Source organism: Thamnophis sirtalis, unplaced genomic scaffold (genome assembly GCF_051295495.1).
Source record: "Thamnophis sirtalis isolate CommonGarterSnake01/CBP01778 unplaced genomic scaffold, rThaSir2_p1.2 scaffold_6, whole genome shotgun sequence".
Taxonomy (NCBI): Eukaryota; Metazoa; Chordata; class Lepidosauria; order Squamata; family Natricidae; genus Thamnophis; species Thamnophis sirtalis.
Genome location: NW_028261386.1, coordinates 99,214,214 through 99,240,236, shown reverse-complemented (window position 1 = coordinate 99,240,236; position 26,023 = coordinate 99,214,214). Strand labels below are relative to the sequence as shown.

The 26,023-nt window shown below is 39.7% G+C and overlaps 1 pseudogene across 1 annotated transcript in view; it reads left to right on the top strand.

Annotated features, from left to right (window-relative positions):
• Window positions 1-1,227: 1,227 nt before the first annotated feature.
• Window positions 1,228-26,023, top strand: part of LOC148045111 (centrosomal protein 43-like) — a 39,072-nt pseudogene continuing 14,276 nt past the window's right edge. The window contains exons 1-7 of the transcript XR_015697056.1: window positions 1,228-1,634; window positions 8,280-8,333; window positions 9,617-9,671; window positions 16,969-17,057; window positions 18,576-18,713; window positions 19,131-19,214; window positions 25,209-25,265. The product of XR_015697056.1 is annotated as a centrosomal protein 43-like (transcript). The remainder of the gene's footprint in view (window positions 1,635-8,279; window positions 8,334-9,616; window positions 9,672-16,968; window positions 17,058-18,575; window positions 18,714-19,130; window positions 19,215-25,208; window positions 25,266-26,023) is intronic.

The following is a 26,023-nucleotide window of genomic DNA, read 5'->3' as shown; positions in this document are numbered from 1 at the left end:
GTAGTGTCCTGATATCATATGATTGCCATTTGGTTCCAACAAGCAAAATCAATGGAGAAAGCCAGATTTATTTAACAATACATGATTCACTTAAGAACCATATTGATTCGCTTAACAACTGTGACAAAAAAAGGTCAGAGATTGCAAAGTCATAAAAACAAATGCCTTGATTAGCAGTGAAAATTCTGGTCCCAATTCTGATCGTAAATTTTGGACTACTTGTATTGTTATAGCAACTACCATGGACAGCAATTCCAAATAGCAGCTAGTCAAAGTACCTCACTCTAGAAAAAAATAGTTGATTTCATTTACTGGGTACCATAATTCCTGCTCCAGCACTGATAGTGACGTAAACTTTGAAGACTTATACAACCAAGAAACAGGGATGGAAAACAACTTACTCATCTGCGTTCTGTACTTCCTAAGTAATATTTAGAAAAGGTAAAAGTTTTCTACACATATTGACCACATTGTCATTATTTTTGTATCATTGCCAAGAAAATTGTTTGCTAGTATCTTTTTTCCCTTTGATTCCCACACTTGGCTTTAGAAAAAGTGCAAAGAAAAGCAACTAAGATGATTAAAGACCTGGACACATGAAGAACAGTTGCAGGATTTGAGTTTGAGTAGTCTAAAGAAAGGAAGGACTTGGGGTGCGGACATGATAGCAATGCTGCAGGATTTGAGAGACTGCTGCAAAGAGCAGGGGGTTGATTTATTTTCCAAAGCACCAGAGGGCAGGACAAGAAACAATGGATGGAAACTAATCAAAGAAAAAAGCAATCTGGAATTAAGGAGAAACTTCCTAACAAGGATGACAATTAATCAGTGGGACAGCTTGCGGGTTGTGGGTGCTTCGTCACTGGAGGATTTTAAGAAGCGACTGGACAGTCATTTGTCTGAAATGGCATAGGATCTCCTGCTTGAGCAGGGCGGGGGTGCAAACTAGAAGATCTCCAAGTTCTATTCTGATGGCTAGTGTGATTTCCTGGGTTACCTTCCAAAGTCCAGGTCCAGCCCTGCTTCTCTACCCCCCATTTATTTTATTTTATTTTACTTTAGTTTTGAGATCACAAGATTATATCTAGCAAATGTTACCGTGTGTGTGTGTGTGTGTGTGTGTGTGTTTGAACGACAATTCCATCTGAAGGAGGCTACCCAGGACAAGAGGAGGGAAAATGTTATCCCTCCACAACCTCTTTTTTCTAGGGAAGGGATTGTCATTTTGATGCCCAGCCATCCTGGGCTGAATAGCAATATTCCACTTCTTCCAGCTTTGTATAAACTTGCCGCTTTGTATAAACTCCCGCCTCCGAGCCTCTCCAGCCAATCGCAGAGCTGGGTCCCCAAATTGCCCGTCCGCACGCTTGAGGCGCCAAAAAGCGCGGGTGACGCTTCCCCTGGCTCCATCGGGTGGATGGGCGGGAGGCCGGTTGGTCACGTGCTACGGCGAAGTCCGTCCCCTTCCTAATAGAGGAACGAATCTGCGAGGCTGGGCAGATCGCGGCTTAGAGTTTAGGCGGTTGTCAGGGAGAAGCAAGATGGCGGCGGCGGCGGCGACGGAGGAAGATGCAGAGCTGAGAGATCTTCTCGTGCAAACGCTGGAGACGACTGGAGTGCTTAACAAAATCAAGGTGAAGGGGGCGAAGGGCGGGACTAAGCCTTGGGTTTAAAGGGGCGGAGAGAAGAGATGGGCAAAGCGCCCCGGTTGCAACACTCGAGAGAGAACAGGCGCGCTCTAGAGCGAAGCTGCCGGTTGAGCGAGCCGCAGAGGAGGTCGCGGAGACGTCAACCGCACCAAGCTGCCTGCCGCGACCATTCCCGCTTTCAAGGGAGGCGAGCGAGGCAACGACGCTTTGCACCTCTCTCTATTAAAGGCGCATGCGTCGAACTTTTTCTAGGGGGTCGAGAGGTGGAAGGTGTGAATGGCCGTTCAGAAAACTGGACTGGAATAGATAAAGGCCTCTGAAGCCCCAGCATTCTGTTTCCACTGTCATTGGCAGCACTAGGCCGCTACTTCTGCTCCCTCAAATCGCCCATGGTCATAGGGTAGAGAATGGCAACTCCAGGACGCTTTAAAGAAACGTCTTTTAAAGTTGTGAAGTGGGTGGCATCACGCCGTAAGAACGACTCGTTCCTGTGGGGTTAACGCGAGAAAGGGCTTCCCTTTGTCTGCCTCTTGTCACTTTGGCTGTCCAGTTTCGTTTCATTTTATTTATTTATTTGATTTTTCAATCGTTTACAAGATAATAGGTATAAGAACAAACATGAGCGAATGAAATGGGTACAGTATGACAGGGACGGTAGGCACGATGGTGTGCTTATGCACACCCCTTACAGACCTCTTAGGAGTGGGGTGAGGTCAATAGTAGACAGTTTAAGGTTAAAAGTTTTGGGGATATGAGAGAAGGTCAGTCTTCTCTATCCTGGCCCTGGCCCTTGTTGGACAATACTAGGCTGGTTGAAATTATATGGGAGCTGGAAACCCCCCCTCCCCCATATTTTCCACAGTATTGAGATAAGAAATTCTGCCTCAGGTTCAGAATGAAAAAAAAGATTCATCCTACATCTCACCTATATACGGTAACCAATTATTCTTCCAAGGAACCCAAGGTAGTATACTTGATTATGCTTCTCCCCCTTCTACCTCTGTTCTCAAGACAATCTCATAGTGTAAATTAAGCTGAAAAATAGCAACTGCCACCAGATTATCTGCTACACCTTGTGTCACAGAGGATATTAAAATACAGGTGTTTCTTTTCTGCCACTGTGTCCCAGCGTTGTAATTGTTATATTCCAGGAAATACCATGCCTGCTGGGTAATTTTTAAAAAAATCCAAAGAAGAAAATGTTCCATGAAAAGACCTGTAACTTTTGTGACAGTGTTGCATGGATAAGTAATATGAAGCCATCAGGAATTGAATCTGAATCCAATGCGATTTTTTATTTTAGCTAACTTTTGTGTTCTTACGTTAAAAAGAACTGGATCTTGTATCTTCTTACGCTTGGACAACTCTGAAATACCCTTTATAAAAGATTTGATAATTAGAATGGGAACATATTACATCCTGTTTGCTGTGGAAAAGTAAAAAAAAAATTGCTTTCATAAGAATGTGGTTTGATTAAATCTAGATGTAAGGCGATCCAGGATCACTATAAAATTCTTTATACAGTAGTGTACATATTTAATCATTTCATTCATGGCAAACAATTCTATTAATGTTCACCCATTAGTAAGGGGATTTGATACCTACATGGAGGACAGGATTATCATTGGTAACTAGTCTTAATAGTTATACTATTGCCAGAATTGAAGGCACAATATGCTGAATAAAGCTGCAAAAGACAGCCACAGAAGATATTCATCACCTTCATGAATTGCTTCCGGGCTTCCCAGATGAATCTAAATCACCACTGTGTGATATAATACTGAAATAAAGAGGCTTTTGACTTTAGCAAAATTCTTTCTCTGTTTCTCTTCTACATAGGAAATTACTCCTCTTTTTCATTATGTACCATTTCACATTTAATATGACTTGCATTTGTTATATTGTAACTTTAAAAGTTTTATAGGGTTTCTGTAAGTGATCCTATTTATTACATATCTCAAACATAATTCCTTTCCATTTAGTTTCATTCTCATTTCATATTCTTTAACTCCTTCCCAGTCCTAAACTGATCTGTTTTCTCTTGTCTAAGTTTACTTGTGTTTAGTTGAAGAGCTTTGTCAAAACAAAATGTTTTTGACATGCCTACCTATAGGCATAATCTATATTATGCCAGATCACTTCTACTTCAAAATAAATTCCATAATGTTCATGAGTGGAGTCTTCCAATCAGAAATGAGCACTATTGGTGCATAAGATGAATTTGTACATATGCACTCTTAGCTACCAACTGCTTATAAAGTAGAAATTGAGAGTTCAAGGGGGTCCCCAAATTGTGCATACTTTCTGTTAGAGGAAACTATTTGAGGTAACCTCAGCCAGTACTAAAGAAGAAGAATGCCTTGAACCAGAAAACCTCAAAAACTTTAACCATTTGGTCTTGCTTGGCATGAGCTGAAGGCTGTTATTCCCCATTCTGAGTTTCACAGTCTCAAGACACTAGGTAAGAACCTTGACTGCATCATTTGGTTGGCCTACGCTAGAAATATATAACTGGACATCATTAGCATATCAATGATACCTAATTTCTAAATAGATGTTCTCATCCAATGGTTTCATGTAGATGTTAAATATAAGCATATTAGGAGTAGAACTTGAGTAGCACCACAAAGCAGGATCTTATCTCTTCTCCCATCAACATTGATTTGAATTCGCCCCAGGGAATAAAGAACCTATTCAGCAATATATCTAACCCTCAGAGCTGATCTAGAAGGATACCAGGATCAATGGTATTGACAACTTCTAAGAGATTGCATAATGCACCACCCATCCCAGCTCTGCCAAAGTTTATCTACAAGTCAATCAATACCATCTCAGCATTGTGTGACCCACTCTGAAACCCAACTGAGGGGTCCAGATAATCTCTATTCTCTAAGACATTCTGGAGCTCCAAACTGACTACCTTCTCAGCACTTTCCCTAAAATGGGAAATTTTTAGATCAGATAAAAATTGTATAGTATTTTTGGATCAGGGACAATGTCATCAGGAGGATGGGTCACTGCCTCTTTAACTATCCCATTCCTCATGGATGATTTAACACCAGCACAATCCAACAACAGATCTACTTGGAGGCCTTAAAAAGCGGGTAATATAGGAAGAAGGCGGGGCTTAGCTGTGAGAAGACGGAGTTTCAGGCTATTCCTGAAATTCCTCTATTCCGAAGGATTTTTGGACAGGTTTTTGGACCCTAGCTGTCCCGGAGACGACAGTGAAGGTGAGGGGAGACCCAGGACCCCAGAGACATTCGCAAAGTCTCTGGGGGGGGGGGGGTATTAACCCCTCGTGCCAATTCCTTTCTGGATTAGCTGCGTGCTAACTGAAACTGCAGGTTGCCCCTAAGAATGGCAGAAGTGATGTCGTCTGATAAGCTGATTTTATTATTCAAGAGAGACTGTCTGCACTAAAAGCTTAAGATAATTGAAACCAAAAAATAGAAGAATCTAGTGGCGAATTGGTCTTTTTTTAATGGATTTATGGCTGGTGGCTACTTAAACGCCTCAAGGAACGCTTCGGCAGCCCTCCCCACTGACTCTCTCTAAGTGGATCGTAAAGTTAACTTTCTACTAATTAGCCCTTCACGATCTGACATTTTTATTACTTGGCTGTGTTTACGATCAGATAAGATTGCACAGTTTCCAGTGTGTTTTTACTTGTAATTTTTAACTGCGACACATCATGGCGTCTGAAAATACTTCTAAGGTTTCACTCCAGATTCTTTTTTCCGCATGTCGAGAGCTTTTTGACTCTTTTCAGAGATTGGAAAGAAAATTGGACCATCTGATTTTAAAATATGAAGGAAAAACTGAGACCGTTGAATGTTTGAATGTTCCTGAAATACAAATGGAAAATGTGAGAAATGGCGTCTGGTCTATCTCAGAGGAAGAAAGGAGGGGGGGGAGCTATAAAGAAGATTCATTTAAAGAGACAGAGTGCAGGAGAAATGAAAACTCCACCCTTGAGAATTAAAGTCAATTTGAAAAGTTTTACAAGCCCGGGACAACATTATTATTTCATCACTGACATTCAGAGCCAAGAGGTGCGAAGATATCTTTGTCTGGACTTGCTTATAAAAACATTTGGTAAATTTATCCAACGAATGGCAATTGGACTGAGAAAATTTTGCTATTGGAGGGACACAGGCTGACAGATGGAAGAACATAACTTAAAATTAGCTAAATCTGATTACTTTAATTTGTAATAGATATAGCTGAATAATAATTGATATTGATGGTAATGTATATAATGTGGAATTGGCTGATAGATTGAAGAATACAATTGAAAACTAGCTAAACCTAATTGCTCTTTTTGTAACAGATATAGCTGAATAATAATTGATATTGATAGCAATGTATATAATGTGGAGTCGATATGATAAATAATAATTGGATATGAGAAAACATTTTTGGATTATACATAAAGAGTATTAATTACAATAATTATCACTATTATAAAAACTAAATAAAATACATACAATCAAATGTTAATCAATACTGGGAAAATGTTATGATATACGATATAATTAAATATTATGGATGTTCAGCTAAAATAGGATATGAGGATTTGATGTCAATAGAGGATTTTACAAGTAAGTAAATGAAATGTCAGCATGTGTTATGGATTAATTCTTTGGCATAGCTAAGGATGAAGGATGTTTAAATAACTATAGGTAATTAAAACTGGAGGTATAATGATGTTAATATGGTAAACATTTGAGTTAAGATATTTGAATTAATATGAGTTAATGGAAGAGAAGCACCAAAGCATGTTGTAACCAGTTGATATACTTCTTCTTTTTTATAATAGATACCTGTGTTCTGTTTTGTTTTTTCCTGCCTGGTCCTTTGTCGTTTTTGTCTTTTTTTGTTTTATTTACTTTTTTTTTTTGCCTTTTCTTTTTGATTTTTTCCCCCCCACTGGTGTGGGCAGGTATTGTTCAAGATTATTACTTGTATTAATATTTTTAAATAATAATTACAGTCAAATGAAAATGGATATATAATAATGTTTGAGTTAATATGAGTTATGTTTGTTGACCGTGGAGGATCTGTAATCGATTGATACATTTTCTACAGATGTAAAGAAAGATGCTGTACTTGTTTCAATTAAAATTAAAAAACATTTATTAAAAAAAAAAGGGGGAGTAATATAGATCTTAATTACCGTGGATTGCATCCATAGTCTGAAGGACCCTGTGCATTTCTTCAGTACCATCCAATTTTAAACTCTTCCTGGGTAACCATTTAGACTCTGCCTCAATCAGCTGCAAATAATTTATATAGCCTGAGTTCAACTAGAGTAAATCGAAGTGACTTTGGTAAAGGTAGAGTAAAATCTAATCTAATGTAATCTGGAAGGGACCTTGGAAGTCTTCTAGTGCTCAAGCAGGAGTTGTAATTATTTGACTTCTTGCTCAAAGTTGAGTTTGATTGTGTAGTATTAAGTTGGCTTCAACTCTGAGTGACAACATAGACCCATGATGGTGAACCTATGGCACACATGTCAGAGGTGGCATGTAGAGCCCTTTCTGTAGGCACGTGGGCTGTCACCAGCTGCTCTTCTGATTTCTGGTGCACACATGTATGCCAGCCAGCTGGTCTTCGTGGGTGCCAGAACACCGGAAAATGGCTTGACAAATGAAGCCCCCCCCAAAACAGCCAAAAACCAGGTATACACATGCTGGCCAGCTGGTCGTCAGGTTTCCGGCGCTCTAGCATACACACATGCACCCGCGTTCTGGTTTGGGCACTCAGTGCTGAAAAGGGTCGCTATCACTGGCATAGACTTTCCATGATGATCTGTCCCTATCCTGATCCTTCAGGTTTCCAATGATGCATCCATATGTACCACAATTTAGGCCTCCCACCTTGCTGCTGGTGATCCTTTTCTTCTCTTTCATTCCACCTTTCCTAGCATTAGAACTTTCTCCAGAGAGCTATACTTTGTATAATATGATACTGGTGCCTGCCAGGAGCACCAGATACTGTTCCGGTCTGGTGCTCTGGAGGGCCTGCCCAACCGCACTCCTTATTGGCATTTGAGGTTTTGGGGGCTTCTGTGCATGCGTACGGCACCTGCACAACACTCCGCTGAGCAGCTGGAGCATCATGGGTGGTAAGTATGCATGCGCACACTGCACGTGTTCATGTGGTGGGCGCCGGGCCCGTTACACCGTACTGGTTGCACCGGGATTCAGAACCCACCACTGGTATGATACTTTTGTTTAGGTGAGACCTGTATGTGTTTAAAACATTTAATTTTATTCTTCAGCCAAAAGGTTCCTTGGACACTTTATAAGTAAGATCAGCAGGCTCATTCCTGCCCATAGGCTTATAATTTCACAAAGTAAGGCATAAAAAGCTAGTGGAAATATGTTAGTTCTTAAAGTTTCACTTCATATCTCAAGTAGTTGAGATGACAATAGATTAGGACATGCAGTGGAGAAACTAATGATTATAGTTGAACATAAACCATGAGCAACTGAATTGTGAACGAGCAGGTGGAAATCCAACTTTTTTGTCCCTCTGTCACTTCACATGTGGCTTGTTTATTAACTAATTTTCTTAATATACTTAATGTACAATACATCATCTTACACAAAACTTTTATTACAGGCAGACTTGCGGGCAGCTGTATTTTTAGCACTTGAAGAGCAAGAAAAAGTTGAGGTAAGGCACCAAAGTCATAAATGTTTAAATTAGTTTTAATGGTATACATTATCTCTCTTTGTTGACACTTTTAAGTAAAGGAACCTTAGCTGTTTGAGTATGCTTAACTTTAGCTATTTCTGATCCTCAGATAATGTCTATGGAGATTCTGAGTCATCCAGGTCATGGTTGCCCCAAAGGTGCTTTTTTCAAGAGGCAACTGGACTTCCTTGTTTTTCTTTGAAGATGTTTTGCTTCTTGGATGAGAAGCGAAACGTCTTCAATAAAAACAGGAAAGTCCTCAGCTAACTCTTAAAGGGAGGGGGGGTTCCCAGGATGTCAGCAATATTAACCCCACCTGCATTTGCTGTGGGACCATCATTGCAGAAATAAAACTTGCACTGGTTTTATCTTTAAGGATGTTACAGTACCTTTTATAGCAACTCCATGCCAGAATGCCTTTTTACTCCCCTCTCTTTAGCTGGCAATTCCACCATATACAGGTCATCCTCAACTTACAACCTTAATGGAGCCAGCCCATTATAGTCATGTTGAGATAATTGTAAAGTGAATCGTTACATGATTGACCCAATTTTATGACTTTTTTCAGCAGTCATCAGCAAATCATCATGGTCATTAAATGAATCCACAGTCAATAAGTGAATGCCATGATCATTAAATAAACTAATTGTTCATTAATAAGGCATGTTTGCCAAAAATCACTAAGTAAATGGCAGTTTTGGGCAACAAAAAACGCAAATCACAGTCATGGGACCAAAGGACATTGCAAATGCTTGTAATTGTGGGCCAATTGTCAAGGGCCTGAATTGTATTCACATGACCACAGAGAGCATCATAATTACATTGTAATTAAGTAGCTGTAGGAGCATCATAATTAGATTTCAACTACCTTTGGAGGAGTGATCTGTTGTAACTTCGAATGCTTTCTAAGTTATAAGTTGAGGACTATCTGTATAGTATTCACTATTATTTATCTAGTTCTGATGGTTATTGAACACTTAGATCAGCTTAGTATTTCTACTAAACCATTGACTGCTGCTCTCTGATTCTGATGATGGACCAAAAAGAGGTTCATTTAAGTTAACAGAAATATCAATACCTGTTATGTGTCTCTTCAGCATAAATCCCATCATTACATATTTATTAAATTCATATGCTGTTTATCTCATTGATAAAGCAACTCTGAGGACTTTACTGCTTTTATTATATTGCTTTGAAGTACTGATTATTTTGCAGTCTAGGAAAATCACCTAAACTGTTTTCTTTTTACTTTTTTTGAGCAGAATAAAACTCCTCTGGTTAATGAAAGTTTGAAAAAGTTTTTAAGCACAAAAGATGGTAAGCCTCTTTCCTGTTCATTAAAGTTACAATATGTGCTTTAGAAATAATGATCATGTGACGAAAGGGAGACTGTAACTAACAAGGAAACAACATTGACAAAATATTGCAGCAACCATTTTCTAGGCAAAAAGAGCTGAAACATTTTTTGAAGTCTAGAAAAATTAGATAGCAATTGAAAAGAATTCAGGTTCCTTCTCTCTAATTCACTGGAATATGAGAAGCGGAATTCTGTTATAGGCAATCTCAGGTAAAGATGCTTTTGCCTTTCTGCAGAATATATTTCTGGTGTGGTCTACATAGTGGAACTGACATGGATTGAATGAATGTTTATGAATGAATTACTGTTGTACTGACTTAGCAGAATTATTTCATTTTTTCTTGTATGAGCTCAAAAAAGAAATTAACCTTTTATGGCTCCTTGAAAAAGCTATTATTTACATTCCTTCCACATGGCAAATGAAAATTTGATTTGATTTTGATTTTTGATTTTATTAATATTTGTAGGCCGCCCTTTTCCCTGAGGGGACTCAGGGCGGCTCACATAAAATCGGGGAGGGGGAATACAGACGTTAAGATAGAGACATATAATAAAATAGTAAACAACATACGTTCATCATTCGGGAGGGGTAACTATCATTGTCCCCAGGCCTGACGGGCGAGCCAGTTCTTAAGGGCTATGCGGAAGGCCTGGACGGTGGAGAGGGTGCGAATCTCCACGGGGAGCTCGTTCCAAAGGGTCGGGGCTACTACTGAGAAGGCCCTCCTCCTTGTAGTTGCCAGCCGACACTGGCTGGCCGATGGAATACGGAGGAGGCCTAATCTATGTGATCTTATTGGTCGCAGGGATGTAATTGGCAGAAGGCGGTCTCTCAAGTATCCAGATCCACTGCCATGTAGGGCTTTATGGGTGACTAATAGCACCTTGAAGCGCATCTGGAGATCGACAGGTAGCCAGCGCAGCTCGCGGAGGATAGGTGTTATGCGGGTGTACCGAGGTGCACCCACAATCACTCGCGCGGCCGCGTTCTGCACTAGCTGAAGTCGCCGGATGCTCTTCAAGGGCAGCCCCATGTAGAGCACATTGCAGTATTCCAGCCTAGAGGTCACAAGGGCCCGGGTGACTGTTGTGAGAGCCTCCCGATTCAGGTAGGGTCGCAACTGGCGCACCAGGCGAACCTGGGCGAATGCCCCCCTGGTCACAGCCATTAAGTGGTGGTCAAACGATAGCTGTGGATCCAGGAGGACTCCCAAGTTGCGAACCCTCTCTGAGGGGTATAGAATTTGACCCCCCAGCCTGAGAGATGGAATATTGGTGGAATCTTTGGGAGGGAAACACAACAGCCACTCGGTCTTTTCTGGGTTGAGCACAAGCTTGTTAACCCTCATCCAGTCCATAACGGCTTCAAGGCCTCGGCTCATCACGTCTACCGCTTCATTGAGTTGGCACGGGGCGGACAGATACAATTGAGTATCGTCCGCATATTGATGGTATCTAATCCCGTGCCTGCGAATGATCTCTCCCAGCGGTTTCATGTAGATGTTGAATAGTAGGGGGGATAAGACCGAGCCCTGAGGCACCCCATAAGTTAGGGGCCTAGGGGACGATCTCTGCCCCCCCACTAACACCGACTGCGACCTGCCCGAGAGGTAGGAGGAGAACCACCGCAACACGGTGCCTCCCACTCCCACCTCCCGCAGTCGTCGCAGAAGGATACCATGGTCGATGGTATCGAAAGCCGCTGAGAGGTCAAGGAGGACCAGGATGGAGGAGTGTCCTCCATCTCTGGCTCTCCAGAGATCATCGATCAATGCGACCAAAGCGGTTTCTGTGCTGTAACCGGGTCTGAAGCCTGACTGGAAGGGGTCTAGGTAGTTTGCTTCCTCCAAGGACCGTTGGAGCTGGAAGGCCACCACCTTCTCAACAACCTTCCCTAGGAAGGGAAGGTTGGAGACTGGACAATAGTTATTAAGAACAGCTGGATCCAAAGATGGTTTCTTCAGGAGGGGTCTCACCACCGCCGCTTTCAGTGCAGCGGGGAAGTTCCCCTCCCGAAGAGAGGCGGTTACAACCGCCTGGATCCAGCCTCGTGTCACCTCACTGCAGTTAGTAACCAGCCATGAGGGACACGGATCCAGTACACAGGTGGAGGTACTTACAGCCCTCATGGCCTTGTCCACATCCCCGGGGGTAACGTCCTGAAACTCAACCCAGAGCTGTTCTACTTGATCCTCCTGTGCCTCGGCTGGAACTGCGGGGGTGGAGTCCAAGTCCGACCGAAACCGAGCAATTTTGTCCGCTAAGAATTGGGCATAATCTTCAGCTCTGCCCTGCAAGGGTTCCCCCGCCTCCCTTTTATTCAATAGGGAGCGGGTTATCCTAAACAGGGCGGCTGGACGGGACTCAGCGGACGCAACCAAGGTGGCTATGTGGGATCTTTTTGCTGCCCTTAGTGCCCTGGTGTATTCCTTGGTGCAGGTGGTTACCATTGCTCGGTTCGATTCGGACTTATCGGACCTCCAACGGTGCTCTAGGCATCTCCTCCGGCGCTTCATCTCCCGGAGTTCCTCGGTGAACCAAGGAGGTCTCCGGGATCCGCCGCCTCGGAGGGGCCGCAGTGGCGCAATCCGGTCGAGGGCCTCCGATGCTGCCGAGTGCCACGCAGCAGCCAGAGTCTCTACCGGATTGTGGGCGAAAGTGTCAGGAATAACCCCAAGCTCTGTCTGGAACCTTGACGGCTCCATAAGGCGCCTGGGGCGGAACCACCTGGTCGGTTCCTCCTCCCTACAGTGGGGGTTTGGTCTCCGGAAGTCGAGCCTCAGTAGGCAGTGGTCTGACCACGACAGGGGTATGATGTCGTTCCCCCTCAGACCAAGATCACAAATCCACTGCTCCGAGAGAAATACGAGGTCAAGCATGTGCCCCGCTGAATGGGTTGGGCCTCGAATTACTTGGGTCAAGCCCATGGCTGTCATGGAAGCCATGAACTCCTGCGCCCCATCAGAGTTTTCACCGAGCGACGGCAAATTAAAGTCCCCCAGGACCATCAACCTAGGGAACTCAATTGCCAGCTCGGCTACCGACTCGAGGAGCGAGGGGAGGGCTGCTGCAACGCTGTTGGGAGGCAGGTACGTTAACAGCAGACCCACTTGACCCTTGAGGTCCAACTTTAACAGCAAAGACTCACACCCGACAATCTCCGGGGCAGGGACCCTACGAGGAACTAACGACTCCCGGATAACAGCGGCCACACCCCCACCCCTTCCCTGGGCTCTCGGCTGGTGTAGCACCTGAAATCCTTCTGGGCACAGCTCTACAAGGGGGACTCCTCCCTCTGGGCCCAGCCAGGTTTCAGTAATACATGCCAGGTCTGCCCTCTCGTCTAAAATTAAGTCCCGGACGAGAGGAGCTTTATGTACAACAGACCTGGCATTTAGCGACAACAGCCTGAGACCAGGGTCCTGACTACTTACGCCATCTGGTCTTGGAGTGGGACTCCTAGGGCCGGAAGGAGGGATCTCTGTAATGTAGCGAACCCTCCTTCCCCGGTAATGGCCTGCCCTAAAGTCCCCGCCGTATCTGCCCCTCCCTGTTACGACCATAATACCCCGACCCTCTCCCGTGTCTCTGGTCCCCTCAACCACCCCCATGGCCCCCACAACTCCCGGCAGGTCCTCCGAATCACACATACTCATACACTCCCCCAAACAGTCCCCACGTAAAAAGTTAAAAAAACACAAAATTTTACAACAATATGATCATAAAAGTGGGACATTCATTCATCTCATGCATACCTCATACATAACCCATGCAAAGAGAGAAGAAAAAGATGAAAGAAAAGAAAGAAATTAAAAATTGCGCAATTGATTAATTTAAGGTGCGAGTTCAGGTGGTAAAAAATTGGCTCTCAATGTTCAGAGTTGAAATGGCTGGGGACCAGTTATAGTTCAGATAAAATATGTGGGGGAGTGTCTTATAACCCCTCTCTTTTTCTATAACTTTGTTAGTCAGAAGGTCCTGTGGGGGTTCAAAGCAAACACGCAGTGCAATCATCATCTGTCCACCCGCAGTACAGATCCAGAGTCTTCCTTCTGGAGATGAAGCCACACCAAGAGGTTCCCAGAGGCACACCATTGAAAATAAATGGGAAGAGATGGAACAGGCGTTGTAATTGCCTAAGGACCCCGTCGCTGTTCCCAAGATGGAGCTTGCTCCCTCAGTGATAAATAGCCAAGGCAGCCCGAAAAGCACCGGAGTCTTTAAGGCCAATGGGATCCTCCAGGTCTGCATAATCCAGGGGTGGTCTCCCCAGTTCCGCAATCCCACTGCAGGCAAACGGGGGGCAAAGGTGGGGGAGGCAATGGGGCCGCCAGAACACGGCACCATTGCCACCGAGCTGATATTCCTCTCCTCCTCGCCGCCGAACAGCTGATGTAAGTGAAGCAGCACGGAGATCGCTGAAGCTGCCCAAACCCCCACAGTCCGCAACTGCAGCGTCCTAACGGCCCGGAGATGGTCCTGGGGGTGGTCGCACAATCGTGGGGCGCTCCCGTCGCAAGCAGGCACAGCTAGAAGATGAAACAGGCGGCGGAGCAACCGAAGAACGCCGCCGCCATTTCCAGACCGAAATTCCCCTCCTCGCTGCCGAGCAGCCCGACCAGCATAGAAACCGCTGAAGACGTTGGAGCCCTTGCGGTTCGGGGCTATCCCCAAAGAGGTAGCCCCTACCGCTAACTGATCTTTTTGGGCTCCCTGGGTCTTGGGCTTCCCGAACGAGCCTCTTATATTATGTTTTGAAGTTATTACTTGCGGTTTTTCCTGCATTTCGTCGGTAATTTTTAGAGCGGACGGAGCCTTGCAGCCATCTTAATCCTCGCACATGCGCAGAACAATTACTAACTTTATCTTAAATCCTAACCGGGATAATAATATATTTATCTTTATCTTAAATCCTAACCGGGATATAATATATCCATAGATATTCAGTAGAAACCATGTGGGTCATTGTAATAATGTATATAATGTTATTATTTGAGAAGATTTTTTTCATAAACAACTAATAGTTTTAATTTAATTTAATTTAAACTTGAAATGCCAATACTTGGTATTAAAAATCCGTGACCCGTCAAAAGCGCGGACGGCAAAAGCGCGATCGACAAAATCGCACCTTTGACGTCATCACAGCGCGACGAAAAAGATCGAAAAATTCAAATAAAAATTAATAAAAATTAAATTAAAGCAAGCCGATTCACATAAAGGTAAGGGTTAGGGTTAGGGTTAGGGTTAGGGTTAGGGTTAGGTTAAGGGTTAGGGTTAGCTTTAGAGCATTAGCGTTAGCGTTAGGGTTAGGATAAGGGTTAGCGTTACGTTTTTCGTTACTTTAACGGTTAGGTTTAGGGTTAGGTTTAGGGTTAGGTTAAGAGTTAGGGTTAGGGTTAGGTTTAGGGTTAGGTTTGGGGGGGTTAGGGTTAGGTTTTAGCTTTATTTTTACATTTTTTCGATCTTTTTCGTCGCGCTGTGATGACGTCACAGCGCGCTTTTGTCGAGCGCGATTTTGTCCTACGCGCTTTTGTGGTGGAACCTAAAAATCAATTTCCAAAAACAAGTCTGCTGGTAATCTTTATAGGCTTTATCATTGAAAAACAATTTGGGAAGAAAGGAGTTTAATGAAGATATGAAAATCAATATATTTGTGTGTGTGTGCGCGTGTGTGCTATTGCTGAAAAAGGAAATCAAGTTTACCTGAATCATCCAAGGGAATATATAACATACTATAGTTCATGATAAAGTGGCATTCAAAGTGAGAACTCCTACTTCAAAATTTAGGCTACAGTCTTTTTCCACTTGCCAAATAATAGCCATTGAGTTCAGTTGGAATTGTGATATCATTCTCTTAAATGCTAAGATGCATCAGTTTAAGAATACCTAGGTCAATAAGAAAATGTAGCCTTGCAAAGTAATTTATTTATTTAGAACATGTATATGTAATAAACAATGCTTAACTCAAGCAATAAATGACTTTGTGTAGCTTACAAAAATCTCTCACCAAAATAAAAAAGTAAAATGGAACATGACCCTAAAACAAAACAGTTAACTGGTGATCAGAAACTAAGATTTGTTGTACCCCACAAAATGGGAACTCATCTCAACCCAGGTTCCAGGGGAAAGAGCCAGGTCTCAATTTCTTTTTTAAACTCAGCATATAGCAGGAGGTTGTTCCAAAGGCTAAAAGCCATCTCCAAGAAGGAACACTTCCTGGGCCTCTCAAGGTAACATTGTTTCAAAAATGGGACCCAGAGCATCATCTCATTTGGAGCATGTAAATGGATAGAAAATGTTAAGAAAATGCAGTCATGCAAATAATCTGGCAGTATGCCATGCAGGGCTTTGCAAATAATAACTTTGAATTAAGTATTTATTACTTAATGCATCTTGGAGATACTTAGATCTAGATCAGACTAGGCACCAGGGTGCCCGAGGGATCCACAATTGGTGCTTATTATATTTCCCATCCTGACTTTTTAAAATAGATTTAATTAAAAATTAATTAGGAAGATATCATTATAAAGCAGAGGTGAGGAACGATGGCTCCTTTAAAACATGTGGACTTCAACTCCCAGAATGGCTGACACATTCATAAAAGGGTCATCACTCCCCACCCCTGTTATAAAGCAAAATTCTAGGCTGTTGCATCGTATTTATTGGAATGCCAAGAACCCCCACCCCACCTAATTTCCATTGGAATTATATCATGGAGTTTATAGCAATAGCAATAGCAGTAGACTTATATACCGCTTCATAGGGCTTTCAGCCCTCTCTAAGCGGTTTACAGAGAGTCAGCATATTGCCCCCAACAATCTGGGTCCTCATTTTACCCACCTCGGAAGGATGGAAGGCTGAGTCAACCCTGAGCCGGTGAGATTTGAACCGCTGAACTGCTGATCTAGCAGTAGCCTGCAGTGCTGCATTTAACCACTGCGCCACCTCAGCTCTAAATGGTTTAAATGGGTAATTGTGAATGCCCATGCCCCATCATGTCAAACAGGCAAGTGTCCCAAGGCAGTCATTTGATGAACATGCCCATATTTGTATTCTCAAAATTCCAATCCACTTCTATCTGTACTGTAGAGCATTACTGAAATTCAAAATGCTTTTCTTTTATATTAAAAATCCCAAGTAACTTTTGAATTTAAAATCTTTTGTTTTTTATTCCAAAATGTATTTGTTAAGTTAAATTATGTGTCTTAATAGTTAACAATTGTAATTAAAAGATATTTAATATGATTTATTTAGAAGGCCGATTGGTGGGTAATCTTGTTGCTGGATTTCTTCAGTTCTTCAATCTTGATTTTACTTTAGCTGTGTTTCAACCTGAATCAAGCACAGTAAGCATTTTAAATATTTTTATTTCAACATTATACTCTGACATTGTTCTGGTTTAATGGAACCTGAATTTATTTTTAAACAAAATTAGTATGCTTTGTATTGCTATATTGGCATACCCTGAACGGGAATATAGTCATGCTCACTACAGATTAAATGCAGGAGATGTTTAATCTAATATTTCAGTGTCTTATTTATGCTGGAATGATATTATTAAATTACAATTTTCTGAGTTTTTGCTTATTTCACTTAGACCAGGATACAAGTAAAGAATATTCAACCTATAACACAGTGGTTCTCAGTGTTTTCTTCACTATGGACCCCCTTGATATATCTTTTGTGGCCACAGATTCCCAAGATTTAACACAAGATTTAAATCATAACATTTCTTTAAACTTGACAACATTGGATAATTCAAAAACAAGCATTTAGGTTTAGAAAACAATTTAGATTTTCAGTATCATTTAGGGTTGTTGTAGAAAGACCAACATCGTATTTACGGTGGATACCTTTTTGTCATTTGTATTATTTGATAATATGCATGATAGAATTTCAGATTTGGGATGGCTTAATTGGTTTAATAATTGAATAACAACACTGAATGGATCTTGCTTTTATTTTCTGTATGCATTCAAAACTTAGTTTTATACTTCTGAAGCAAAGAATTTAAAATAGATTTAGCTTACAAGCAACTTTATATAGGATAAAAAATAGGTTTTATGTCTTGATATTGACCAAACCACTTGTATATTTGATGGCTTAACGATGTGAAACATGAAGAACCTCCAGTTCCCCTGAACAATTACATCTTCCATGTTTAAGTTTATCGAAAGTTTCTCTACCTCTGGGTTAGTTTCTCAATTATTTTCTTCCATAATTTTAATATTAAAATAAATTTTAACCTTAATTATGGAAGTCTCCATACATTAAAGCTAAAACCTTTTATTTATATTTGTATTTTACAAATATATATTTAGTCCACTTTTGAATGGTTCTAGGTGACATAACGTGTAGTGTAGTAAAATATAAAATATAATACAGTATGTTTATTTACTTACTATAATTGGAAGTTATACTACAATAGCCACAATAAAGTCACAGCACAAATGAAATTTTTTTCCAGTCCAACCGTGGTTGGCTATGTTGATATCTCTATATTAGTTCATATAATGAATTTGGTTTGTAGTATCTGGTAGAGAGCTCATTTACTTAGCTTAAAACTTAAGATGGAGAAGAACTTGGAAGGTAAAAGAACATAATCCCTGTTATATGTAAAGTTCATTTGTATATAAAGCTATAGAATTAAATAATTTTACAAGACCAATGAAAAATGGGGAAGCTAAAAGAAAAAGAGGATATTTGTGGCACACACCTGCATAATGTAAAAAGGAATATATGGCCATGAATTTTGACATGAAAATGTTTTATATTTAGTTTGCTATAAAAAAATAAGAGAACTATTGAATTACCTTTTGGCTTAGAGTTGTATGTATGTGTGTATCTTTGTTGTGTTTTTGCAGTCAAATGGACTTGAACCTTGAGAAAGTTTAGCTCAAGACTTGGGCATTTTAGAACCTAAAGCTCCAGTAGACGGGCCCTTGCTACTGGAAGTGGTCAGAAGATGTCAGCAGAAAAAAGGCTTTTCTAACAGTGGAGACGTAAGACTGTTAACATCCTAACCATGTTAATGAATTCTTCATTTTGATGTAGGTACTTTGAAGAGCAAATTATTGTTGAACTAGTGATGTTGATTTAAAATGTTTTGTAGTGTTTCCTTTGGAGAGAGTATGTCAGTACCGTTTTTGTGTGCATGTCCAAGTCAATCTTGATTCCTATTGATTAAGCAAACAAGTTCCTTAAGTTTTCTTGGCAACATTTTCAGAAGTGGTTTGCCTTTGCCTTCTTCCTAGGGCTAAGAATGACTGGCTCCAAATTGCCCATCTGGCAGGACTCGATTTCCTTAGTCCTGTTTACACATCTTTACCATTAGACTATACTGCCCATTAGACTACTGCTTAATTGTATTCTAATAAAATCATATTTTATATTGACTTGTTTTCTACATTTCTATTTAGGTAGCTCCAGTAATATCTGAAAATGTACATTCACCTCCAAAATCATCAGATGAAAGGTCTAACATACTTTCAGTGCCAAGTAAGGTAAGCTGGAATAGTAAAATAAAGCATATCTTTAAAAGTGATATTTCTAGAATCTAATGCTAGTCTACGCATTCTTTGTAATGGGAAAATATATATTACCATAATAGCAATACCACAAATATATACATATATTAAAGCTAGAAACATGGTTTTATAGAAATAATTATGGAACTTTATATATCCACATATAGAGCAATTGTTGGTGGATCTTTCACTGTTTTCATAAAATTGCTGACTTGTGGTTGCCAAAATTGGAGATGAGAAGGGCTTTGCGAGGCTTTTTAGCCTAGCAAATCTTTATTTTTAAATTATTTGAACTACCCTACTGTTTAAGATGTTTTGAGGCCTAATCACTGGCAGCTTATAGAGATTTTCATAGTTGTAATTGCAGCTCCGTCTTTTCTTGAATACCTCCCATCCATCTTAATCAGAAACTATCCTGGTTGATTCTTCTAAAAAGTTAAAATTATTCTGCCTAAAGCTTTTGGTTCTGTACATTTCTTTTAAGGATGAAGTTGTAAGACAGTTTTGCCAGAAATTGCTTAATGGGTTTGATTTGGAAAATATTTCTGGGTCAACTTGTTATTTTAAAGCAAAACAAACTAATGTATAGTTAACAAAAAACATATGAATGGGTTTTTATACAATCAAATATTAGAACTGATGGTAGAAAGCACCTATTACAGCTTCCTATTAAATCTGAACCAAACAGATATGGATTGTTCAATAAACCATGAATAAAAATACCCTAATTTAGAATTATTTCTGATTCTCAAGTACCATGTTATTGGAAGAATTGTTCAGTAATTTTATTGTCTTAACAATCCAAGTTCACTCTACAGGTAGTCCTTGACTTACAACAATTCATATTGTGATTATTTGGAGTTATGATGGTACTGAAAAAAGTGACTGATTTTCACACTTACCATTGCAGCATCCTTATGCTTACATGATCAAAGTGCAGATGCTAGGCAACTGACACATATTTCTCACCTTTTATAACTTCTGACAAGCAAAGTCAATTGGGAATCCAGATTCACTAAACAGCTGTGTTATTAATCTAACAAGTGCAGTGATTCACTTAACTCTGGCAAGAAAGGTCATAAAATGGAGCAAAATTCACTTAACAAATATCTCGTTTAGTAACTTGTAGGTTAAATTGTGACTGTAAGTCGAAGACTACCTGTATTTCAAATTTCTCTCCAATTTAATTCTTGTTGAACCATTCTTGACCTTTTTTAAATTTCCAATGCTCATATTCAGAAACTGTTTAATTATACAGATGAAGTTCTTTCTAGGGCATACTTTTTTGCATTATACATAGAAACTTAGTGGGGCAGATTTTGATAGTGATGTCTGTGCAAGTAATTAATGGTGTTATATGTTTACTGGGTTTACTAAAAAAACAAGTACAGGATTTTCAAAGGGAAAATATGCCAGTAATGTATAACATTAAAATAAAATAAATATTGAATAAATATTAAATTAGCTATGGATACTTAATTATATGATTAAGAGATAATTAATGCTTCCCTTTAAATAAAGAGCAGTGAAACTGTTAAAGGAAGATGGGGCAAATGTGAAGATGAGGCTCCTGGAATTCTTTTGAAGTTTTCTGTTCGTTCCATAGGGATGTATGGAAGAGTTTTTTTTCTGGAATGCTTTTTCCACAACCCCCATCCAATTTGGGCTATTTAAAGCTAGATCTTTCTTTTCACAGTTTTTCCCACCAAATGTTTGCCCCATTCTGTTTTATTTTCAGAAACCTATACTGCTAGAGTATAGATAGACACACAAGACAGAAAAATTCCAACCTTGTTTATGTAATTTCATTTTCCATGATTCTATTGGGTTGGAATTTATTTTTTAAATAACCCTTCTTTTAATCATGAAGAGGTTGCTTTCTCAAGTGTACAATTCTAGTTAAAGTGTTTAAAAAAAAGAGTTACAAGCCCAGATGTATAGTATTTAGAAGATACTGACTACCAGTATCTGAATCCATTGCAGTCTGCCTTTTAGCCAGGATATTGGATTGAGTTTGTTTTGGTTGCCTTGGTGGGGGATATATACCAGAATCTATATGAGAGGAAGTCTATCTTTTAATTTTCTTCAGTATATTCAGTCCTTGCTTATTAACTGCCTTATTCAGCAACCATTTGAGGTTACAATGGTGCTGAAAAAAATAACTTTATGACTAATGCTCACAGTTGTGACCCTTGCAGCATCTCACAGAAACACGATCACCATTGTACTCGTTGCTTGTTGCCCTGGGCTTGACCTGTTGTAAGCAGGCACATAATGGAGAATACATTTTGAAAACTGTACTAGCAAAAACAAATGATTCTACATTGTATGCCGGATTCCTTTCCAATAAATGTAAATACAAATATTAATCCAATTCTTGTTCATTATCGCAGTGCAGGGGAACATTCCAAATGACAAGGAGTAGTTACAAGGCAAACAAAAGTCAGTGTCAGACTGATTAGTTTTGTCAGAATTGAGCCAGCTATCCCAGTGCTGCTAGCTCCAAAGGATGGGTAGTGAGGAAAAGGAAAGCACAGTCTCTGTCATGTGATTTCCTACTTCTGTACCACTTCCCTTAATGACCGAATTGCTGGTCACAATTTTGTTAGCTAAACCACTGTATGTATTTGGGGTTTTGATAATATTTTCTGAAATTTGAGAATATTATTTTGAGGTGTAGTTTTCTAGGTCAGGCCATATTCATACGATGGTGGCTGCTGTGAGCCTGCTGTTTTATGTATATATTGGCCTTTGGTATCCTGCAAGATTTTATCTTGCCCTTGTACTGTATCTGCTTAAATTGCAAAGTGAAATAATCTAGAATAAAAGAACTTGACAACAAGTCATTCTTTATTTATATTAAAGGGAAAAAAAGGGGGGGAACCTAATGTTGATTCAAATAGAGGTTTAAAAGAATATAGAAAATACAAGGTTTTTTTCAAAAATACACACACACACACACACACACACACACAAAATAAAATACAGGTGTATAACTAACAGTTAGGTTTACTAATGTTTACCATCTGGCTCTAAGGATGTAATCCCTTTGTCATGTTCAGGGATGATGTGTATAAGAGAAAATAAGTTCGAATGAAATCTAAACAAGAGATAAATAGTCACAAATAGTTTTACATGTGGGATTGCATTCCTCCTAGAAAAGCAGACCAGGAATATTTCCAGCTGTTGACAGTTATATAAACTTGGTTATATCAGACTAATCCAATGGGCTGTATATAAGAGTACCTTGAAGCTTCAGTTAGTGCAGTATATGATAGCTGAGCTGCTCACTAGTAGTGCATAATAACAGAAGTCATGCTTGTACTGAAGGACCAGATTTAGTTGCTGTTCAAGCTGTTGATTTTATTCCATGCATAAAAATGGTTTAGGGCCTTTTTATCTGAGGGACTTACTATGAATCTATAGAGAAACTTAAATTCGACACGAGGAATCTCATTGCAGATAACTGAACTTTCATTGTTTGATGGATACACAAGAAGCATTTTTCTGTATGTAAAACAGAGATAATCTCTGAAGAGAGAAGGGGTAACAAATATTCCTTGTTTTTGCTTGGGAATGGAGAACATAGATCCCAGTGACTGTTTAGAATCAATATCATAGATCAGAATTTGCCACTAATATGTTAAGTATGATTGAGCTGTATATAGGTAGTCCCTGACTTACAACTAGTCACTTAAAGACTGTTTGAAGTTATGGTAGAGTTGAAAAATGCTATTTGTCCTTGAAGTTACAACTGCTGAACCAGCCGTTTACCACATATAGTCATTTGATTGCATTTTGGGCATTTATCAACCAGCTAGGTTTTTTTTTTTTAATGTTTCGGGGAAAAATGTCCATTGAGTAAGTTGGATTTATATTTACTCGATTCGCTTAACAACCATGATAACTTGCTTTATAATCACCATAAAAATAGTCATAAAAATGAATTTGGTCATGTGGTGACTCAAGTTACAACTGCAAGAACTGCAACTAACAACTGCAAATTCTGGGCGCAATTGTGATTGTAAGTCAAAAACTACCTGTAATTGCAAATCCAACAATACTCTGTAGCATGGAATAAAAAGGAAAGAAACCCTAATACTACATGACAGCCTGAATGTGTATTCCCTTCCCTCCAACTTATATTCCAAATACTTAAGATAGAGCCAATTTGAGTTTCTTTTTTATATTTTCCTCATTTCCCAGACTTAACTCGTATTTTTAAGCACTTTTCTGTAACGCAGAAAGGAAAGAGAAATTCATTGGAGATATTTTTTTTTTATTCCTTCAGTCTACATGAAAAACATATTTTCTGCAAAGAAGCCTTGAGCAATCAGAATCAGTTAAAAATGATAGTACCTGTTTCCATTTTCCAATCAGCCAAATGTTGGCAGAGAAGAAAGCAAGATGACACTTATACACTATAAAATTGCATCATGAAATTCAGCCAGATTTTTTTTATCAGCCGCTTGTTTCAGTTTTCAAGAAGATTTATATATTTTAATGTGAAATGTTTTCATAATGCAGAAGTCTGTTTCATTGATTGAAGAGTTATGTAGCGACACTTGTATTGCCTAGCTTGGTTGTAATGTTTTTTCTACATATAAAATGCTTGGTGACAGCAATATTCGCAATGCTGGTTGACAGGGAGCTTTGGATTTCAGATTTTGTGACTCAGTTTTTCCTACTTTCTTTGGTTGATAACTTATTGAAAGATGATGAACACTTTAAAAATGACGTCTACTTGAACTGATCTAAACAATCAGTGATGATCAAGGATGTTTGTATTTAAGAAATATAACTATGACACAGCTAAATTAAGCTAACCTTACCTATGCTTACCTTAAGCAGATAAATGGTGCTTTTAATGTATGTACAGTATCATTACATAATGAATTATGAATAAGTTTTATTCAAATCATGTTTGATTAGCAGGGATGTTCTGTCTGAATTTTCAACTCAGTTGTATAGGTTATGTTAATTTTAAGGATAACTTTGTAAATTGTAATAAAAGCTGTATAATCAAAGACATTTAATATAATGCAACATGAAGCAGTATGTTTTTTGTGGCAGAAAAATAACAATATTCTCTATTTCAGGGTTGAAACTTTTCTCCTCAAGTTTATTATAGAGTTGCACATTGAAAATTCTATTCAAAAAAGGGTACAGTCAGGGTAGAAAAGTAAAGTCAGATAAAAAAGTGGTGGACCCAGGACAATATTTTAAACAGTTAAAAAATCCCTAACAAAACATCATATATTTAAAACCCTCTCAAACTAGTGTTACAGTGTTTTGCCAGAAATGGCAGCAATATTATAAAGGTTTGGGGTAATAAAAGAGTAGAGATCAGAGTGACATTCTACTTTATGTAGAAGATAAATTATCAATATCATTTTTAAAATATTTAATTAAAAGTAAGATCCAGCTTGAATAATGGATTTATTTTATTTTATTTACTTTATTAATCAAATTTATATGGCCATCCATCTCATATAAATTGACTCTGAGCAGCATACCATAATGAAATGTAAAAAGAAATGGAGAATGGTCAATTATCTTTTAGTAATACTGGATTTAATTTCATTTTTGCTTACAGAAGGACATCCTAGATAAACATGACACTGTCTAGTAGAATACTGAAGTGCTCTGGACAGTAAAATAAATTAGAAATTTGACTAGATAAGAGACTATCACCAGCCCAAACAGAATGCGTGTTTCATTCCATATCTAATAAACTGAAACTAAAGAAGTCAATTGTTTTTGCAAGTGAAAGAGAATTGGAGATGGCACTTTTCATTTAAAGTTCATGTGCTATTCCACAAAACCCACAATATTTTTAATACATGGATTTTGAAGGTTTTTCTTAGTAAACACAATATAATTTTGTTATATTAGTATTTAGTTTTACATGATATACCCTAGATACAATTTATTTTCATTTTCATGCCATTATTTTATTCTTATGTTCAGATACCAACGTATAAAGGACATCGTAAACAGAAAAGGTGCTTGAACACAACTGAGCAGGTAAAATGCATGAGCAAAAGAACCTGGCAAGTGTCTCTATTTCTAACTTGAATAAAAGAGCAGCTTGCACTAAAAAGTAAATGCAACTGGCTCAATTGCATTCTGGTAAACTAACTCCATATATATTCAGGTGTAACATGTACTTTGAAACACACAATAATCACAATTACCGTATTTATCGGCGTATAACACGCAGTTTTAAAACTAAAATTGCAAGCTTAAACCCTGCCTGCGTGTTATACGCCGATACTGCGTGTTATACGCCGGGTCCCAAACTGCCTGCTCCAGCTGATTCACCGGCGCCCATGATACTCATAGAAGTGCAGCATCCATTTCATGGCAGCGTCGGCGGCTCTCCAGCTACCCTGCCTGATATAACCCCTACCTTGCAGCAGTGGCGGCAGCTCTCCAGCCACCTGCTGTTCGCTTTAACCCCATCATTGAACAAGCGGCGGCTGGAGAGCCGCCCGCTGCCTGATTTAACCCCATCCTAGCAGCAGCGGCTCGCAGCGGCCAGAGAGCCGCCCGCTGCCTGTATTTTTTCTCCATCATTGCGGGTGCTTACCTTCCCGCCCGCCTGCTCTCTGGTCCCAAGTGTACGCGCCGGCATTCTCCCAATCAGCTGTGAGTCCGCAGCCGCCCGCGCTGCTGTTACTTCTGCCGTACTTCTGACGAGTGACGTCCCTGACGTTATGCTGAGGACGTTACTCGTCAGCGCAATTAAAGAGTAACCTGAGTCTGCTAGCGACACAGGCCAG